Source organism: Vanacampus margaritifer, chromosome 9, assembly GCF_051991255.1.
Source record: "Vanacampus margaritifer isolate UIUO_Vmar chromosome 9, RoL_Vmar_1.0, whole genome shotgun sequence".
NCBI classification, from domain to species: Eukaryota; Metazoa; Chordata; class Actinopteri; order Syngnathiformes; family Syngnathidae; genus Vanacampus; species Vanacampus margaritifer.
This window is the reverse complement of record NC_135440.1, coordinates 4,174,341-4,193,316: the sequence shown is the minus strand read 5'-3', so window position 1 is coordinate 4,193,316 and position 18,976 is coordinate 4,174,341. Positions and strand designations below refer to the sequence as shown.

Here is an 18,976-nt window from a genome sequence, read left to right as displayed (position 1 = left end):
GCGCACTTAAAATCGGCACATTCACATATTCACCAACGTTTAAAAATTAATAAATTTCTTTGCACCAGCCAATTGGCTTTGGGAACGGACTGCAAAGTTACACACGGCGTCCTGTACAGATCTGTAGTCACCCGGAGATAGTGGTAAGTGTTTAATGGTTTAAAACTGTTGATAGCAATAGTGCTTATCACTAAAATGCAAGTGAAAAAGTGGAAGCGCTCGAAGGGCTCTCATCAAAGAAAAAAGGAAGGCGCTGCAGGAGAAAGAGTGGCTCACCTGTAGTGCAGTACTCGGCAGCGCTCTCTTTTTTGACATAGTTTACCAAGCGACCCTCTCCTTTTCCGGTGTGCACAATGAAGCTGCTGGTACTCACAAACACCAGCAAGCAACAAGGTGGACACTCTCTCCCGTGTTTAATTCAAACAGATACTTGCTTGCGGTGTTTTTTTTCTTTCTTGCGTCACTACAACATCCTCTTTCGGCCATATTCTTTCGGCTTAAATTTGATTTCGGCCGAATGTTGAAAATGCAAATTTTTGCCATTTTCGGCCGAAAATTTTCGGTGGCCGAATAGTCGGTGCATTACTAGTTATTATTAAATTTATTACTGATAGATTTTGACGTGGACGTGTCTGCTGCGTTGCCACTGGATTTCCCCCAGTACAGGCTTTCCAAGTTAGGGGTGGTCATTAATCACGATGTTGTGGCGTTAAAGCAACTTTAAATTAACTCAAAATTAACGCACTTTTTGACAACCCTAGTGAAGATCCTTCACCTTGACTGAACATCCAAGTGCCTCCCTTCTCCTCCCTAAACACAGGCATGCAGTTATACACCCACACATGCCGCCACCTTCACCCATGACCTATGGCCGAGCATAAACAATGCACCTCTCAGTGTCGGTCTGTAAGCCAAACACAACACACACTTACACCCGGCATTTCAACAACATCATTGTAAATCACTTTAATTTTGTGAGTCTTTTCCCTCAGAAGCAAAAGGAAGGGAAGGGAAAAACAAATTCGCAAGTTGAATGAGCCATTTTAGATGATTTATTACTCTGAGAATTTAGACTGTTTTTGTGTAACAGTTTTTCTTGTTTGAAAGAAAATGTAGTTCTTTGTTTCTCTTTTACCATAATTTACTCCCCAGCGCATATTTATTTCCCAATCAAGCCAGTGTTTCACAGTAGTGGATGAGGTGATGAGATGCATTTAAACGTGGAGGTTGGGAGGGATTTTTTTTGTTTGGAAAGATTTTTAAAAATGTTTGAAACAGAGAGTTTATTGTTTTAAGAAGCCTTACATAAAATAGTTGATCCATCTTGTAGCCAACCTAACCACAAACCCGCCATGAAAGAAACATGTACACCAAAACCAGAAGACTGATCTCACCAGCCAAACATTCAGGCAACTTCATGACAAAAGGGTGAATCATGTTGTCCCCAGCAATTAGTTGTGCTCACAGCAGCCGCAATACGGACAACAAGTGTATTCTCTTTCCTAGTTCCTCATGTGTGGTTTTGGCTCCACTCAATGAAATTTTGTTTTTAGGAACAATGAAGACACAGCACCGAAAAGTTGGAGAGAGGGGGCAAGCCATTGATTGGTTAATAAAATAATAATAATTTGAATGTGCCTTTCGAATGACCCAAGGACCCTCAAATGATAAAAGCATCAAACAAAACAAAACAGCCAATAAAACAAAATATTAACATAAAAACAAGTGGGGTTCCGCTTTCGTAGCCAAGCACACATGTGCTCGGCATTAAAAATGGGTGCATCTCAGTTTTTATGGTGGTGCAAGACTAGTTTGTCCTGTTAGGGGCCGTGTTGCGCCTTTCTGGGTTTTCCGACGGACACAGCTGCTGCACCGCCGACACACCTCACCAATTGGTAACAGAAACGCTGGGTGCATCTTCATTTTTGTGCCAAGGGAGCAAGTCTAGTTTGGGCATGTTTGTGAATTTGATAGACGTGCTACGCTTCCCTGTGTGTTTCACTTGAAAATCGAGACCCAATACCAGCGACTGCAACGTCTGTGCTGGTGTGTTTATCGTCTGCTTTAGCAGTAGCTAGCTAGCCATGCTACAGCATGCAAGCCGGTACATTATGCTGAATTGTAAATGCACGAAAAAGACCTTGAATTTATCTACGGAGGTCGCTGCTGCTTAAATGTAAAAATTAACATAAAGTATCAGAGCTATAGAACTCTATTGGATGTTTTAAAAGATAACCAATGACCAGAAGTGGACAGTACTCAGGTACATAAATGTACTTGAATAACTTTTTGAAGAAATTGTACATATTAGAGAAGCTTTATCATACCGTATGTTTTTCTTGTACTTCACTAACATTCAGTATCTGTACTCTTACTATTATAAAACAAAATAAAAACAAAACGTTTTTACTGTGAGTAAATCTCTAAGCGGTATTTTAACCTGAACCTTTGTACTCTACGTAGTTATTTTGTTTTAATATTACAATTTCTTGCTAAATTTCAGGATTTTATCATATATGCTTTGCAAACAGCCCGAAATCAGGCACCTACCCTCATACAGTTACGCAACTCATCACTCACAGTACTCAATGGTTGTGTAAGTACTTTTTTTTTTTGTTTTACTCTTAGTACAAAAAAAAAAAAAGAAAACTTCTACATTAGTATAATTTTGAAATGTAACATTAGCCCCAACCCTAAGAAATGGAGACACTGCTGAAGCCGTTTAACGATCGGGAACTACAAATTAGAAATTATTATTATTATTATTATTATGGTATCGGTATTTGGTATCCGTGGCTACTCAAAATTTGTATTGGTCTGAAAAAAAGTGTTATAGAACATCCCTAATATCTACGAAGTGTAATTTCTTCATATTCCGGGCAAAATAAAAAAATAAAAAATCTTAAAAACTCACAGTTTTAGAAATTTGGGTTTTCAGAATAGTGTGAAATCCCAACACAAGTTTATATACACTATCTTATGAGATATCAGTAACTATAAACTATAAGCGGTAATTCAGACTTTGGATACTTATCAAAACTAAAATTGTACACTTTTTAATGTCTGACAGAGTTGACACAAATCAAGTTCTAAACTGAAAGATGATTATTTTTTTGAAAACGTGGTTTTATTTAGAACCTGTTCATTTGCATGGTTAAATACCTGAGACTTTTCTATACAAATAGTTGCAAATCCAAATAATACCACATGTGCATAAAAAAAAAAGATTTATAAAACTTCTTTTGACCCTCATCTCTTTTTAAACCCCTTATCCTCACTGCAGTCTGTGCTGAAGTGTGCTGAAGCCTATACCAGCGGTCTTCGGGTGATTGGCAGGGTAACACCCCGAACTGGTTGTCAGCCAATCACAGAATATGTACGTACGTACGTACATGTACATGATACAAGATGTTTATTAAGCTTGTTCTCATGGTAAGTGAGAGTGACTGAAGATGCAGTAAGGTAAGGGATACCATTGTCAAAAACATTTTTTCAGTAGGCTTTTTTTAAAGACCACCTGAAAGGAACTTGAACACCGGACCCTCAGAATAAATATCTGATGCTCTACCAACTAACCCAAATATGGGCAAACCCCGGCCCACGGGCCAAATATGGCCCGTTATGCGTTTCAATCCGGCCCGCCGAACTTATCCAATAAGTATAATAATAATATTTATTAAAATAAACGGGAGAATGGCAGTAAGCTTAACTCAAGATAACTGATTCAAAAAATACAATTCTTCCTGGATTTAGACATTTACAGCAGGAGACCGGCACGGTTTTGTGTTGAACACAGCAATAATGTCCTGATAGTTCAGAGAATCGGTCAATTATTTTTTGAAAGAAAGCAGGGACAAAGAGTTCAGTCTATCAGTCAACATTGTGGCACTGTTGTGTTTTGATCCTTTTGACAGCTGAAGATAGTCTTTCTACATGTTGTCATGGGTGAGGTGAGGAGCGCGCATGCAGGAGACTGTTGATATTGGTGAAGACATCCCCGGGACGTGCGTCGAGCACTTCTATGAGCGTTTCCTCGTTGGCTTTTGGCTTCTTTTTGAGCTGCTGCACAAACACCGTGTACTATGCGTCCCCCACGGAGATGGAAAAGTGGTCAGAGACGGATTGGATGTACGCGCTTTGTCCTCAGCGCGTGACAGGCAGCAGCGGCTATCATGCAGCCGCATGTGTCACACGTACTGTGGGCCCGGGTTAAAAATGGGTGGGCCAATGGAAAAAAATTCTTTAACTTTACGCCTTGAATTGAAATCTATTAATAATAGATGGAGTCACCAGGTTTGACAGATCACAGTGTATGTGCTATTATAATCTATTTACATTTCTCCTCCCACTTTGCCAAATAGTGTGTAAATGCCGCATCTTGCATATTCATTGAGGCAAACGTACTACCTGGATTAGGGCTATTTTATAATAATCATAATAATAATAATAATACATTTCATTTAAAAACAGCACCTTTCAGAGCACCCAAGGTCACTTTACAAAGCATAAAAACACAGCAAAAGTTGAGCTAAAACAATAAAAATGAAGCTATTGGAAAAGCTGTTTTAAATATGTGGATTTTGCACATTTGAAAAACGCAGTCCTAAGTGCACACTATAAGTAAATTGGGTTGTACATTTATCTGTGTTTTTACTGTGCTATGAGGTCCAAATGCTCCTGGTCCGGCCCATCTGTCAAAATTTCAAACCCATTGTGGCCCGCAAGTCAAAAAGTTTGCCCACCCCTGAACTAACCTAAGGATTGTTTTATTTCTACTTTTAACAGTTTGTAGTGTAACATAGTATATTGCTGTATTTCAAATGTATGATTTGAAAATCAATTGAAAAAAATATCCCAAAAATAAATGGATATCTATTGCATGATAAAGATGATTTATTAATTATTTTATTGAGAATTTAATATAAATCACATTGTGTTTGTGAAATCCACCCTGAATCCACCAAAAATGCTGGGATCAGAATTTGTCCTGATTTTTCTGGATTAATCTCAATCCTACTAAAAAGTTTTGAACAACAAAAACTGAGGGTTTGATCCAGATTAACAAGAAGATTGGATTGTTTGATCTAATCCCATTTCAAATACCTTTAAAGAACTAGGCCCAGAAGAGTGAATGTTTTCCAGTGGCTTACCATCCTGTCTGCAAAATGCAAGTGGTAGGTTATTTGTACGTGTTTATTCAAATCATCCATAAACTGTCTTGGGACTTTTTTTCTGAATTTTCAACAACAATCTCTGTTACAGAAACTAATACAATAACAGCACTGAGAGGTTACCAGAAACCAAGTTTTTGTTTTTCTTTTTAGATGATTTTTAGACTCCAGATGGATGTGCGACTCAAAATCTGACTCTCGAGTCGAGTGGCTGCATCTGAAAGCCGATATCACATTAACACTAACGAGTTAAGACGGTGTTCTTCATGACAGTTCAGAATAAAAGAAGTGTTTTGAAGTCTTTTGCCAAGAAAAATTGGCTCAGTGTCTGATTAAAACCATATTGTTCCTATTTTGTCGATGATCCACTGAAATGGAAAGAAGCAGGAGGAAGACCAAAAAAAAGATGGAGTAGAGATGAGGAGTGAATTAAATTTGTGCTTTTCTGTCAGGGAGACCCTTCAACAAACAGATTTTTCGGAGCAGCTCATTGAATCCAGATGATAGCTTCCTCTCTGTGTCCACCTTGAAATTATTGATTATCCGGAAGACCACACTTGGCAAAAATTTAATTCTGCTCCTGTAAACACAAATTGGTCATTATTTTGGATTTGGACGGTTAGAAAATTGCACTATTTTTCACTAAATTTGACAGCTCTCGGAGGAAGTATCAGAGAGCAAATGAAGTAACTTCAGCAGTTGGGTCTTGATGTCTTCATGATTGCTGTTTGACACAAATGTTGTGGCCTGGCTGGGAGTGGGACCAAGAGAAGGTTATATAGACAACATCCTTGTCATTCTCTTCTAATGATTGACTAGTGCCATTATTTTTTTGTTTTATTTATTCATCTATTTATTCTGATTGATTTGTTTGTTCTTTGCTAAAAATGAAATCTCGGTCACTGAAAACTAAACAATGTAAATTTAATCTTGCACATTGCCTGAATGAGGTTTACACCACTGTTAGTATGTTTAAAAAGATCTAATTTGTTTTGGGTTAATCTTTTGTTAGTAGCTGAAAGAGAGAAAGGAAGACAGAAACTAAGGAGAAACATTACCACACATTTTTCCAAGGGTTCAAATTTCAAGAGATTAAATGAAGAAGAAGAATAGTTGTCATTCACTAGGTACACAGCAAATTTCAATGTAAAATTTCCAGTGTTCAATCAAATATGCAGCAAGCTGTGTCATTTTAACACTGTTGGGATAAAAAGTTACACTGTCAGAGTAAATTTCCTTGAGTGTTGGAGTGAATGTTGGATGTAACCTGAATAGAACGACCTTGAGTGTTAAATTGACCACACTCTCTTTTCCGGTGAAGGAGTAACTTTCCAATTTTCCAGCACACTGTCGACATTTCAATAGTGATAAATCCAGCTGTCAAAGTATCCTTGAGCAGGATACTGAACCCCCAGTTGCTCCTGATGCTGTGTCATCAGTAGTCAAAATCTAAAGCGCTTTGAGGACCTTGTAAGTAGAGCTATGTAAATGAAGTACAGTGGTACCTCGGAGTTTGAACATAATTTGCTCCTGTGAAGTGTTCAAAGTCCGAATTGTTCAACCTCCGAAAACATTTTTTCTCATAGAAAATAATGTAAATGCAATTAATCCGTTCCCAAGCTCCAAAAACAGAAAATTACTATTTAAATTCTTCTCTATTTACACAATAAAAAATACCTCTTTTTTTGTTGTGGTGTGTTGGCATCAGTGTATAAAAAATGCTATGTTAATGCTAGCTTTAGTTCAGTGCTGAGTTTGTGTATTTTACATTAAGCATATTGTTAGACTACTAAGCGGTCCTTACATGCGTTGTTGAACGTCAGGCACTTTGTTGAACAGCTAAGGGGGGCGGGGGCGTGGTGGGTGTGCCTCGTGCCAGTATTTACGGAAGTAGTCAGTCACGGTAGTTACAACGGCACAATAATCTCCTTCCTACATCCACTGTGGTTCGTAGCACTGTATGTTTTTCTTTGCTGCCACTGGCACCGCTGTCTTTCTTTGGGCCCATGTTGAAGAAAATTGTCGTACAGAAAACAAAATGCACTCGCGAATATACGGAGCACCTCCGTGAGTGTTCATGCTCTGACTGGAAATGAGCAGCGCTTCGTCTCAATAAACGCAACGAGAGCATTCGGCATTGCTCGGCTTCACTCGTCTACCCGTTCAAGGTACGTTCGGCTTTTCTTGGGTGTTCAAACTCCGAGGTCAAACTCCAAGGCATTTTTTACTCAGATTTTTTGGTTGAAGTCCGAGTTTTGAGACATTCAAACTCCGAGGTTCCACTGTACCACTGTACCACTTACCAAAGTATAGTGTAGTTTGAGTTAAAATTTTAACACTTACACTAGTGCAATATACACTCATAAACACAAGAGTTAAATGTAATTTGGCGTAATTAAATGTTTAACACTGACACTAGTGTAGAGTACCTCCAACACTCCTCAGTGTTTACCAGTGTAGATTTTTAACACCATACAGTGTTGGAGTAACACTGGTTAAGTGTGAAAAAACACTTGTCAGACAAGTGTCAGATTTACACTCATTGGTGTGGACACATATAAACACTTTTCTAGTGTTAGATTTAACACTATCAGTGTTAATTTATCACTGGTGATTTTGTATCTATAGATACTTCTGACAATTTCAGCTTCCAATGAGAAACATGTGACATCTTCATATTTGAAAATGCTTCTTGGGTTTCTGTGGCATGCACACTCTTTTTAACAGCCCTCTTAAATTCAACAGATTTAGGGGTGATGGTCCTGTTTGAGTGGATTTGTTTTGAACTCAAAATCAGGAACAAATAACGTGGTAAAATGGTCTGATTTTCCTTATGTTATCTTTCATCTGTCCTTACTCAAATCCCCCCCAAACACACACACGGTACATTGAGAAGAATGTCAGGAATTATTTCATTCCTGCAGCATCATGTTGTTACACAACAACTCCTGTGTGCGTGCCCTCTGTTGTGAATGGACGGCAGGAAAAATGCTAGAGATAAACACTCACATATCCGAGGACACACATATGTGTTGACTAACTAACTAACTAATGCCATTTCCTCAAAAAAGTTGCATGTTGTGTTGTGCTTGCTTTCAAGAATATTCAAGACTTAACTAATATTTATTTTTCTATCATCTCCATATGCTGTCCTATTTTATATCCCAGATGATCTAGTGTAATAGCATGTTCAGTCAACACTGGTATATTTTATGTTGCTTTTACAGAGCTTTTTGTGATCTTTGCTTTTGAAAGTGCAAGTTTGCAAAAAGCTGCATGCATGTGTAGGTTAGTGGAACCCCACATGCTGACATGCCTCCGCACTCCTTCAGTGTGGGCTGTCGTGAAGATTTATCAAACTCCATGGATGGATAGATAACCTGATGGAAATGGAGATAACCTGCCGGCTCATCCTGGCTTGGCTAAGGAAGGGTATCTTCAGTCATCTGTGCGTCTACAGCTAGTGTGAATAAATATCTATCAGTTTAGTGTCCATTTCCGTGACAATCTAATGGCTTAGTAACTAAATGTTTTACTGCATGACACAGGATGTAAAAAATATATAAATATTATGCATTATAAGTGGGTCCGAGCAGTGTTGCAAAACTCAGGATGCCTCATTATCAAAGTAGGACTATCCAAATTCCCATCCCGATGTGTTTGTTTGAATAGGGAGTTAATTTGAGAGTGGTTGATGATAATAAGCGCCTCACCTCCCATCTCTCTTATCAGCTAAATGATAGGTGGAGGAGTCCATCCAACTGGATTTAAACTTGACTTTGTGTTTATCCCTCAGATTGATAATGTTCATCTGCTGAACTTTACGCAGCATTCTCCTTGCTGCGCTTTCATAACAAATGGTGCCATGACAGGTCAGTTCAGAACAGTTTATTTGAACAATTTCCAAGCATTTTATGTTAAAGATGTCTTCTATGAATTTAGAAATTTGTGAAAATAGTGGATGTCCTCGATATTTCAACATCATATCCATGTGATCATCCTAGCATACAGTACTGTGCTCATGTCTGAGGTGCCATTTCTTCTTGCAATTAATGAATGGCCAAATTAAACTACAATTTTACTTCATAGAATTCTAGACCTCCGCCAAGGCTGAACTGTAATCTCAAATGGTAGAATACATTGTCATTCGTAAAGTGTCATATTAGTACGACGGCGTATTAGGGCAACGTATAAATATATTTTTTTTTAGAGAGAGGGGGCAACATTTCGAGAGAAAAAACTCGCAAATTTGCCACTTTATAAAGTGGTTAATTTGTGAGTTTTTAAAGTGGCAAATTTGCCACTTTTAATAGTGGCAGATTTGCGAGAAAAAAAACTAAAACATTTATGAGAAATACACATAGCGTACTACTCGACTGTTTGTGCCAATACTTTTCAGTCGGGTTTCCAAATAAGGAGATAGTAATTGCTTTAGCATAGATTAACCATATCAAGTTAAGCATTCACTCTTTGAATTGTTGTGTACGGCCATTGGCCAGCGACAAAGACGCCTCGCTTTGCGAAGGTCCACACCCGGACGATCAAGCATTTGAATTAATTTGTTAAAATGTATATTTACTTGTACATTTATGTTTCCAGAATTATTATTTACACATTCATACAGTTTGGTATTTTTTTGTACAAGTATCTAAATTGATGTGTCAAATCTGCTGCTGTCCGTCATTCACTTGCATTTACCTATGGTATGCTAGCATCTGATTGGATAGTGTTAGTCGGTTTATAGGGGATCAGGAAGTGTTGTCGCTCTGGTTGCGGTGAATGACGAGTAAAGTTTTAATTTAAGAATGAATTTGTCTCCATCCTGCCTTTTCATTTTATAAACAGTGTCCCATTAACCACCAACGAATTCTCACATGATTAGACTATAGCTACGCTACGTGTATTTCTCGTAAGTTTTTTCTCTTGCAAGTCCCCCACTGTAAAAAGTCGCCACCTTATAAAGTCGCAAATTTGCCACTTTAGAAAGTGGCAAATTTGTGAGAAAAAAAAACCTCATAAACTTGTGAGTTTATAAAGTGGCAAATTTGCGAGTTTTTTTCTCGGAATATTGCCCCCGCCCTCTAAAAAAAAAAATTCATACGTGGCCCTAATACGCATTCGTATATTAATGTTTTTTTATGTCAATCTGTTTGCTAGTTATAGCAAACTACTTCCTGGTTCATTGATGAACAGACAGGTGGTGCCATTATCATTGTGGAGGTGTAAAGGCCTCAATACACCAATCCGGACGTTTTCGGCTGATTGATATTGAATCGGCGTTGGGCGCAAGGGGCATTTGATCACTTTGATTGGCGGTTAGGCAGCAAATCAGCGCATGGGGAAGAAACAGGACTTGACGAAGGCAGATAAACAGTAAGTCCAAATTACAATATAGATTTTTTTGCACATTATCACCCTTTGCATTTGGATGTGAAGAAGAAAAGATTAATTCATCACTACATGATATATCAGGTACAATTTACTTTTATAGTACAAAATACTCTGTAAAGAGCCTAAGGGTGTGCTTTGCGTGGGATTTAAGTCACGAGAATGCATTGTTTACGTGTTCATATCCCACCCCCGGAAGAGCTTTCGGGTTGAATTTTTCTAACAATGAGAAATAGTGAGTACTGCCACAGATAGTAAGAAGGGCCCTTGACGGATGAATGATGGACATGCCTACCTTTGTTAATCAGTTTCACAATATAGCTAACGTGGATCCACCTGAGTTCCTTCTGGCTCATATTGTACATGTTTTTATTCCAGACACTACAATGATTGATTCTTCAACTGATAAATCAAGTAAATCCCATCAGGCACAGAACACCAATTTGACTTTAATCCAAAGAAGTGCAACCTTTATTCTTGTCAAACAAGCCTCATTATATCACAGTGGTCCATAGAAAACACTAAAAAGAAAAAAAGGCATGGTTAAAGTAGTCTTTAGGAATACATGTGACCGTTTGCTTTGGCCCTTTTCTCCAAGTTAACAATTTTTTAGAGGGAATAGTATTTGGTTTAGTATTTTCTACACAATTCACCTTTTGGAAAGAATAAGAGCTCACCCTGTCATGAAGAACCGACACTGCATTGTGCAGGTCGTAAACTAGCAGGTCTAACCAAAAAGAGATGGGGACGAGGTTATGAAAACTTCATGCAACACATTGGCTCTAAATCTGTGGATTGTGGGCAACGGACAGAATTAAGCCATCAATCCCTTTTTGGAACAGGTTATAATTTATTTTATGAAAACCCCTGTAGTTTTACACAGTGGGGATTTACATTTAGAATCAAATATCAACAAAAGACGATATGGTATGGTATTGGAAAAAGTGAGATTTGATTTATTTTATTTTTGTAGTTAGTATAAAGTTTGAACTATAAATTATGATACATGCGGCGTTCAGTATTTAGCAAATTCAAAAAGAAGCCACTGGCAACATATATTGTACTAGTTAGGGGTTATAACGGCAAGTTTGAGATGTTTTTCATAGATTTCATCTGACCTCCCCAACCAAAGTCTTAAATGTTTGGGGGGAAAATTGTGTGTTCGGTATCCCTGATTGGCGACAGATATAACAAACAAGTTGCTCGTTTGTTTTATCCATAAACAATCTGTCACATGTTGTATTAAACAAAACTAGCACAATTCTGGTTTCATGTAACATAATTTACTATTTCAAGGGTCATCCCAGGAGAAATTGTGTGACAAAATTTCCAGATGAAGCTTTCTAGTGTAACGTGCAGACAGCAGAGCATGTCAAAGTCACATTATGTGATACAAACACGATGAGAGGACAATAAAGGCATGAGGAACGCTGCAAACTTAATTATGAGTCAAGGGAAAACCCCCGGATGATTTCCTCCCAATGTGGAATATGTTCTGGAAGCCATACCAGAACAGATACTCTGAAATGATTTATGGCTGAATGGACACAAAAGCAGACACATAAGCATAGCTGGAGTAACTCAGTCTTGATGACCATACGTTCAAACAAAAGTTGCTACTAGAGTATGTTTGGTATGTTCACACAAAGTAAAAATTATGGAAAACGGTAGCATAAAGCGCTGATAAGAAGAATGAAAACGTGCAAAAAATAAAATATTATCATGAAGCGCTACTAACGAGTATATAAATGTCATTGGCCGTTTCTCAATATGCATTCTTGCCCGTACTTACATCCTTGTGAGGTCTTGAAACGTCATCAGTGGCGGCCCAAGTACTGTTCCAATTGCAAGTACGCAAAAAGCCATAAGGGTCGAGCAAAGAACAGACGAAATACCCGGATGTTATTCTTACTGCGAGCTTCCTGGTTCTGACGCATTGCCATAACTGCGTACCACGTGACTAGATGTTATATAGTTATGAGTAATATATTAAAGAAGTATAATTTGAAATGATACATGGGATTTATCCAATTTAGGATTATATTGGGGAAAAAAAGTTCTGGAAAGACACCGATGTGAGTTGCAAGTTTTGATCTGATTCTCCTGAAATTGTGGTACAGCTATAAAAATTCTCTTTGAATTTATAGTAAATCATATTTAATATATATGAATATGCTTATATATAGAGTTTTGCAGTTGTTGAACTAAATTGTGTAAAAAAGGACTAGATTTAATCTCTCTCTCTCTCTCTCTCTCAGACTTTTATCTGCCGTGATTGGATCACAACGAAGTTACATGCTATGCTAACGGCCACAGTGAATGTACACTTAATTAGGAAAAGCAAAAGTATGGAAGTGGTCTCACAATACTCGTTGCAAAATCATGGTGTTTGAGCAGTGCTAAATGCTAACGGTGCCGTCTTCTTTCGATTCAGTCAGTAAATGAACGTGGTTTTATAGCGCGTGCTGTCATGATTCTGTGTGCACTCTTCCACTCTTAATTTCAGGTTGCCATTCGGGCGAATGGTACCGTAAACTGAGTTCGCCCGATGCGTTTTTTAGTCACCATTGGCGAGCTGGCGAATGCTAAAGCTCAGCCCTGGTGTGCGTGCTTCTAAATGCATGCATTTCGACTGCAGTATATGTTATAGCAACATCTAGTGGCCACTTATACACTGAGCCTAAATAAGTTATTTTTGGAGAAATCTCAAAATTTAAATTTTTGCCCAAACTATGCATTTTTGTCAGTAACTCAAAACTAATCACGACATACGCCTGATTTTGTAATAACACATCACACATGATTTCATACCTAAACATAAAGAGTGGAGAGTCTCCCTTGCCACAATGCAGTATGAATTGGGGTTAAGGTTCAGGCTTCTTTGCTGATAATTGTGCATTTTGTGTATGGTTTAATAATTAAAAAACAAAACAAAAAAAGTTTATATGTGGCACTCTAAAAAGTTGTTTCCCGGCAACACCAGAAGTCACAGTTGCAGCGAGTTATGTGTGTCAAACAACTGGTGTGCGTTTGTGAGTTGCATTTTATATTTTTGTGTGATTGTCCAGTTCAGTCATGTTTGGCCATGACACTGCTCAACTCATCCATGTACGACTTTCCGGAAACAAAGAAAAACACAGGATGAGTCAACAGACAGAAGAAAAACAACTCAGCATGGCATGACGTTACTATTATCTAACGTCATTTTGGTACCACTTCACTTTTCACAGCTTGATATTCACTTATTATTAATGTCCTACAAAGTCATTTATGCCGGGACAGAGTAGCGAGGATCATTCAAACATTATTTGTCAAATGAGTTAGAGAACATGCCCCTTTAACCCTTCTAGCAGCAGAAACAATTATGTCCTTTGCCATTGACTGTGATTGATGGATTCAGTTTGACGTTTTGGATTTATGTTGAATAATACAAAGCTCTTAAATTGTGTTTCGCCACTATCTTGCTCCGTGTGCCACTCATGCAAGCACACAACAGAGACATAGCCTAAATAACACATAACACACACTGGAGTGATTACGTCTTGACATCACCCTGGAAGAGCTGTATGAAGTGGCTGGGGACAGGAAAGTCTGGGCTGTTCTGCTGAAGCTGCTGCCCCCACGAACCGTGTACGTTTAAGTAAATAAATGGATGGATTTGACACTTTTGGGAAGATATAGTTTTTCGGTTTGTGGGCAAAGCTTGATGGCTAACTGCAAGAATGGTCCAAGTTATTATCACTAACAGAGCGGCAATTGTGCTGAATCGCCACAGATGAAATGAGCAGACTTGGGGAGTAACGGAATTATTCTTGTCAAACAAGCAGAGCATATATATGTATATAATACATGTACCACCGTTACGTATTCAGAATAAAAAAATAAAAGGTAACTGTATTCCATTACAGTACAGTACAGGAAACAAATCATGTTATCAGATTACAGGTGCATTTATTAAAAATCTATGCGATTAGAGAGAGAGAGAGAGAGCAAGAGTGAGGCCGTTGTGTCGTGTTGATGTCGTATGTGTCCTCGATACAAGGCCAGTTTAAAAAGTTCACGAGAGTGGCGACCAGTATTCACTGTTTGGAATATACTTGGCTTGCTGAAGGATCAATTTATCTTTAACAAAGAAAAGTTTGAGCTGAGAGTCCTGCGGCATGCTACGCTGAGCTTCTTGCTAGCCTTCCGAACAAATCTCCCTCCCACCAAATCACTATTTAAACACCATACACAATATACACGGCTAAACTGGTGACTGGGGTAAAAGTTAATTTTGCATTTGATGTCATGCATCGTCATCCTCATATCATTATTATTACGTGTGTGCAGGTGAAAGGAGTGACCATAGAAAATGTTGCTTTCAAAAGCATAATTTGTCCCTTTTCTCCCCATTCCACATTACAGCACTGAGCAACATTTTGTTAGCAAGCAAAGTCCATCCGTCCGTCCATCCATCCATCCATCCGTGAGTTGTAGTTGCTTTCAGTGGCGTTCGAAAACAGCATATTGCCTTCAATCAATCAACCAATCAATCTAAAAATGCATTTTAATGGGTGCCAATTAAACAAGGATTTTTCCTATTTGTAGGGTACCTGTTACCTGCAAATAGCAGGGGTGCACTGTATAGAAAAGTATATTGTGGTGATATTTATTTTTATTTCGTCTTCATTAGCATAATTGGTATTGGAGTAATTCAAAAGTAATCCAAAGTAATTGTTACATTACTTTAATATTATGGTACTTGGATTACGTTCCTAACTATATTGTGGCAGTGGCTGGGTGTAGAGACGGTCGTTCAGTAACCAGAAGGTTGGCTGTTCGAGCCCCGCTCTCCCCAAGTCATGTGTCGTTGTGTCCTTGGGCTACTCACATTGGTGTATGGAAGGCGCAAATGTTTGGTGGTGGTCGCAGGGGTTGTAGGCGCACACTGGCAGCCACAGTTCTGTCAAACCAGCCCCAGGGCAGCTGTGGCTAATTAAATAGTTTACTGCCACCACAATGTGAATGTGTGAGTAGATGAATAATGTATCCATTCCATTAAGCGTATTTGAGTGTCTAGAAAAGCGCTATATAGATCTGTTGCATTATTATTACATTAACTCTGTCTATAGTGGGCCTTGTATGCATAAATCTGATATGCATATCAGTTACATTTTTCAAGTTATCCAGATTTGTTTTGCCAGTATGCCAGATGGCAAAGATTATCTTGTCGCAGCTGTCAGTTGTCCACAAGTCAAACTTGCAGGTACTGTATGAGGGGACAAGTAAATGAGCTTCTGATTACTGAGTGCCGCACAACTGTTGCTACAACACAGACCCCTGACGATGTGCCCACTACATCCGCCACTACTGCCAACCAAGATGAGTTGGACTTTTTCACTTTTGAGACAGAGCCTGATGCAGAGCTACTCTGCAGAAAAGGAAGTCATGGACCACCTGATGTCAGCCTATAGCCGCCTTTCCACGGGACTAACACAGGAACCGCCCTCTTGTGGCCGTGTCTCCACTGCGGAGTACGGCCCTTTCGCGACGTCACGTGTTTTGATCGACACATAATCGCTGTGCGACGGTTTCTCCCGTGACATCACCCGAAATGTAATCGCTGTGCGACGTTTCTCCCGTGGCATCACCCAAGCTCATCGGAAAACTCAGAACGAGGAAATGGTGATCACATGCTGTGTGAAAGCCATGGTGAGGACTTCAGACAGGAAGGGGCAAATCCTGTTCACCTTAACCAGCCGGATGCATGGCTTAATGGTGGGGTTGATACAGGTGGTGCGGCTCGTGCGGCTCTAATGTGCTACCTCAAAATACCATTAGGGTTCTACAGTGTCACTAGTGTTTTTTACTTTTAGGATAACATTTTACATGTGTGGCTTGATTGCTGTAGTTACTTTAGCTTGGAAAGATGTAACTCCATATACTAGATATTTCAGATGTAAACATGTTAGCTTTTTGCCTTTAAAATGTATTTTTTATTTTATTTCAATTAAACACATGAACAAATGTCAGCATTGAAAATAGTCTATTTAAAAAAAAAAAAAAACTTTTCTGAGAGAGCTCAGTATGGTCCATTCGGTAATCTTACCGAATTAACATGTCATCATCATTGCTCTCTCTCTTTTTTTTTCCTTCTTTTTTTTGGATGTGCGTGAGTATATGCATGTGCGTGTGCGTGTGTGCGTGCGTGTGAGTGTGTACTCATTAATTCACCTAAAACCTATTAAAAATACCATACCGTTCACCTAAACCGAATACTTCAGAATCCAGCTAGAGTTGTGAGGTTGTCAGGAGACTTGAGGAAGGATCAAAGAAAAGAAAGGAAAGTGAAATCCAGCACCGACCAGACATCACCTACTACCCACCGGGTTACCAAACAGAATCTTTCACCAACCCCAGAAACATCTAAATTCCAACAAATTAGGGAAACCTCAAGAGACCAAAGGAAAGACCGAGAAAAGGAAGGAAGTATAGATGAAGCAGAGTGAGATCCACAGACATCAGCCTCCACCGATTCAACGATCAGAGGAAGAAGCAGATTGTGTTTGAATTTTGATAGATGCTGGTGTGGTGGATCTGGCATGCATGAAAACCTCCACCAAAGAGGGGAGCCGTCGACTCCGCGGCCAGGACAGAGCAAGTACAACCCCCCAGGTCCCCCCAGGCCACGGCAGCGCCATTGAAAAGAGTCTTTATTTTAAAACACACAAATGAAAATTTTAAATAAGGCCCAATTATGCACACTGTAAATAAAGTGATGTGCAAAATAGACAAAAGTGTGCAATAAAACATTCAGTCTGGGTCTTCAGTCCAAGGTAAGGGGGTTGAGAATCGACTGATTCCTATTGAAGAGGAACTCAAGAATGACCCCCCCCCCCCCAAAAAAAAAAACTGCCTCCTCTTCTGCCTGAAACTCTTCAGCTTCCTGTAAGTCCCTGCTGAAACTGCCTCCTCTTCTGCCTGAAACTTCAGCTTCCTGCCTCCACTGCATGCAGTGTCTCTCCGGTGCAGCAGCAGCCCGTTCGTCTTGCTCTTTGAGAGTACAAAGGAGAAAGTTCTTTCTACTCTCTGGCCTCCTTCCTATCCTCCTCAACTTCCCTCAAGAGATCTAATTCAAAGTTCCTTTTTCTATTTCCTCTAGAAAATGAAAGAGAAATTAATCAGATTGAATCCGAAACATTACACAGAAGTTATTTTTTTTGTTTGTCTAGTCTTAGGTAACAGCAAAAGATGAAATGAACTAGCAGTGTTATTTTCAGTTGTGCAATGGAGTTTCTAAGATAGATAATATACAAGAACATCAAATTAATGTCTCATGATATATTTATGCTGGATGATCAGGAACACTTCACAAGTTGCTTGAAAATAATCCAATGTACATTACAAGTGAAATGTACAAGTTGAATCAACAAAAGATGGATTAAATCAGTTCATACTATGATTTCTTTTTAAAACAATTACTGTCTTGTGATGTAAACCCTGGATGATTATGAACAAATCACGTTTGGAGAGAAAAAAATAAGTTACTAGCAAGTATCACAAGTTAAATGAGTGTCTTTAAATCTGCTGAATAAATATCCAATATCAAACCAATTCAACTGTTTGTATACTCACTGTTGCATTTGGATTCCCCAAAATGGTGAGAAGTGCTACAGGAAGGTGATTCCACAAACGAGACCTGCATTCTCCGAGAGTTGCTCTACAACACAGAAAACATGGACAAACATGAGAAATGGGCCATATCTTCAGCACAAAGAATTAAACAAGCCAGTCTTCGTCCCACAAATTAACTGAGCTGCTGGGCTTTGAGCTAGGCTGCGTGCTAGCCACTTAACAATAGGCTAACGTTAGCTTCCTTAGCAACAGTAATATGTTGAAAACAACATGAAATAAAAGGTGGAATGCTGTTATTACCTGTGGACAAAAGCTCGCCGCGGCTTCACTCTTCCTCCACAGTTTCATTTGTGGATGTACTGCAGACGTGGGCAATCTCGGTCCTCGAGGGCCGGAGTCCTGCAGGTTTTGGAGGTTTCTCACTTCCAACACAAGCTGATTCCAATCAACAGGATCGTTATCAGGCTTATGCAGAGCTTGCTGATGAGCTGATCATATATCAGCTGTGTTGGAGAAGGGCAACATGCAAAACCTGCAGGACTTCGGCCCTCGATGCCCACCTCTGATGTACTGTATGCCCAGACTGTGGAGTTGAGTCTTATGTTGCCGTGGGGTTCGTTGTATTGCATGGTCCGTTTTTGAGGATGGCATCGAGTTGAGCGTACCACTTATTATTTTTGCGGTCAGAACCGCTCCGGCTGTTGTGGACTTTCAGCTTTCAGTAGTCTTGTTTGAGTTTCTTTATTTTTTCGTGGCATTGCTTTGCCGTGTGGTGGATCCCAATTGAATCCAGGTGGGTT

At 39.1% G+C, this 18,976-nt stretch overlaps 1 long non-coding RNA gene across 1 annotated transcript; it reads right to left on the bottom strand.

Annotated features, from left to right (window-relative positions):
• Positions 1-17,463: 17,463 nt before the first annotated feature.
• LOC144057323 (uncharacterized) lies at positions 17,464-18,599 on the bottom strand. Its single transcript, XR_013295216.1, has 3 exons — positions 18,477-18,599; positions 18,177-18,261; positions 17,464-17,699 (listed from the first exon to the last, which is right to left on the bottom strand). It is a non-coding gene; the product is annotated as an uncharacterized LOC144057323 (long non-coding RNA).
• Between the last annotated feature and the right edge of the window lie 377 nt (positions 18,600-18,976).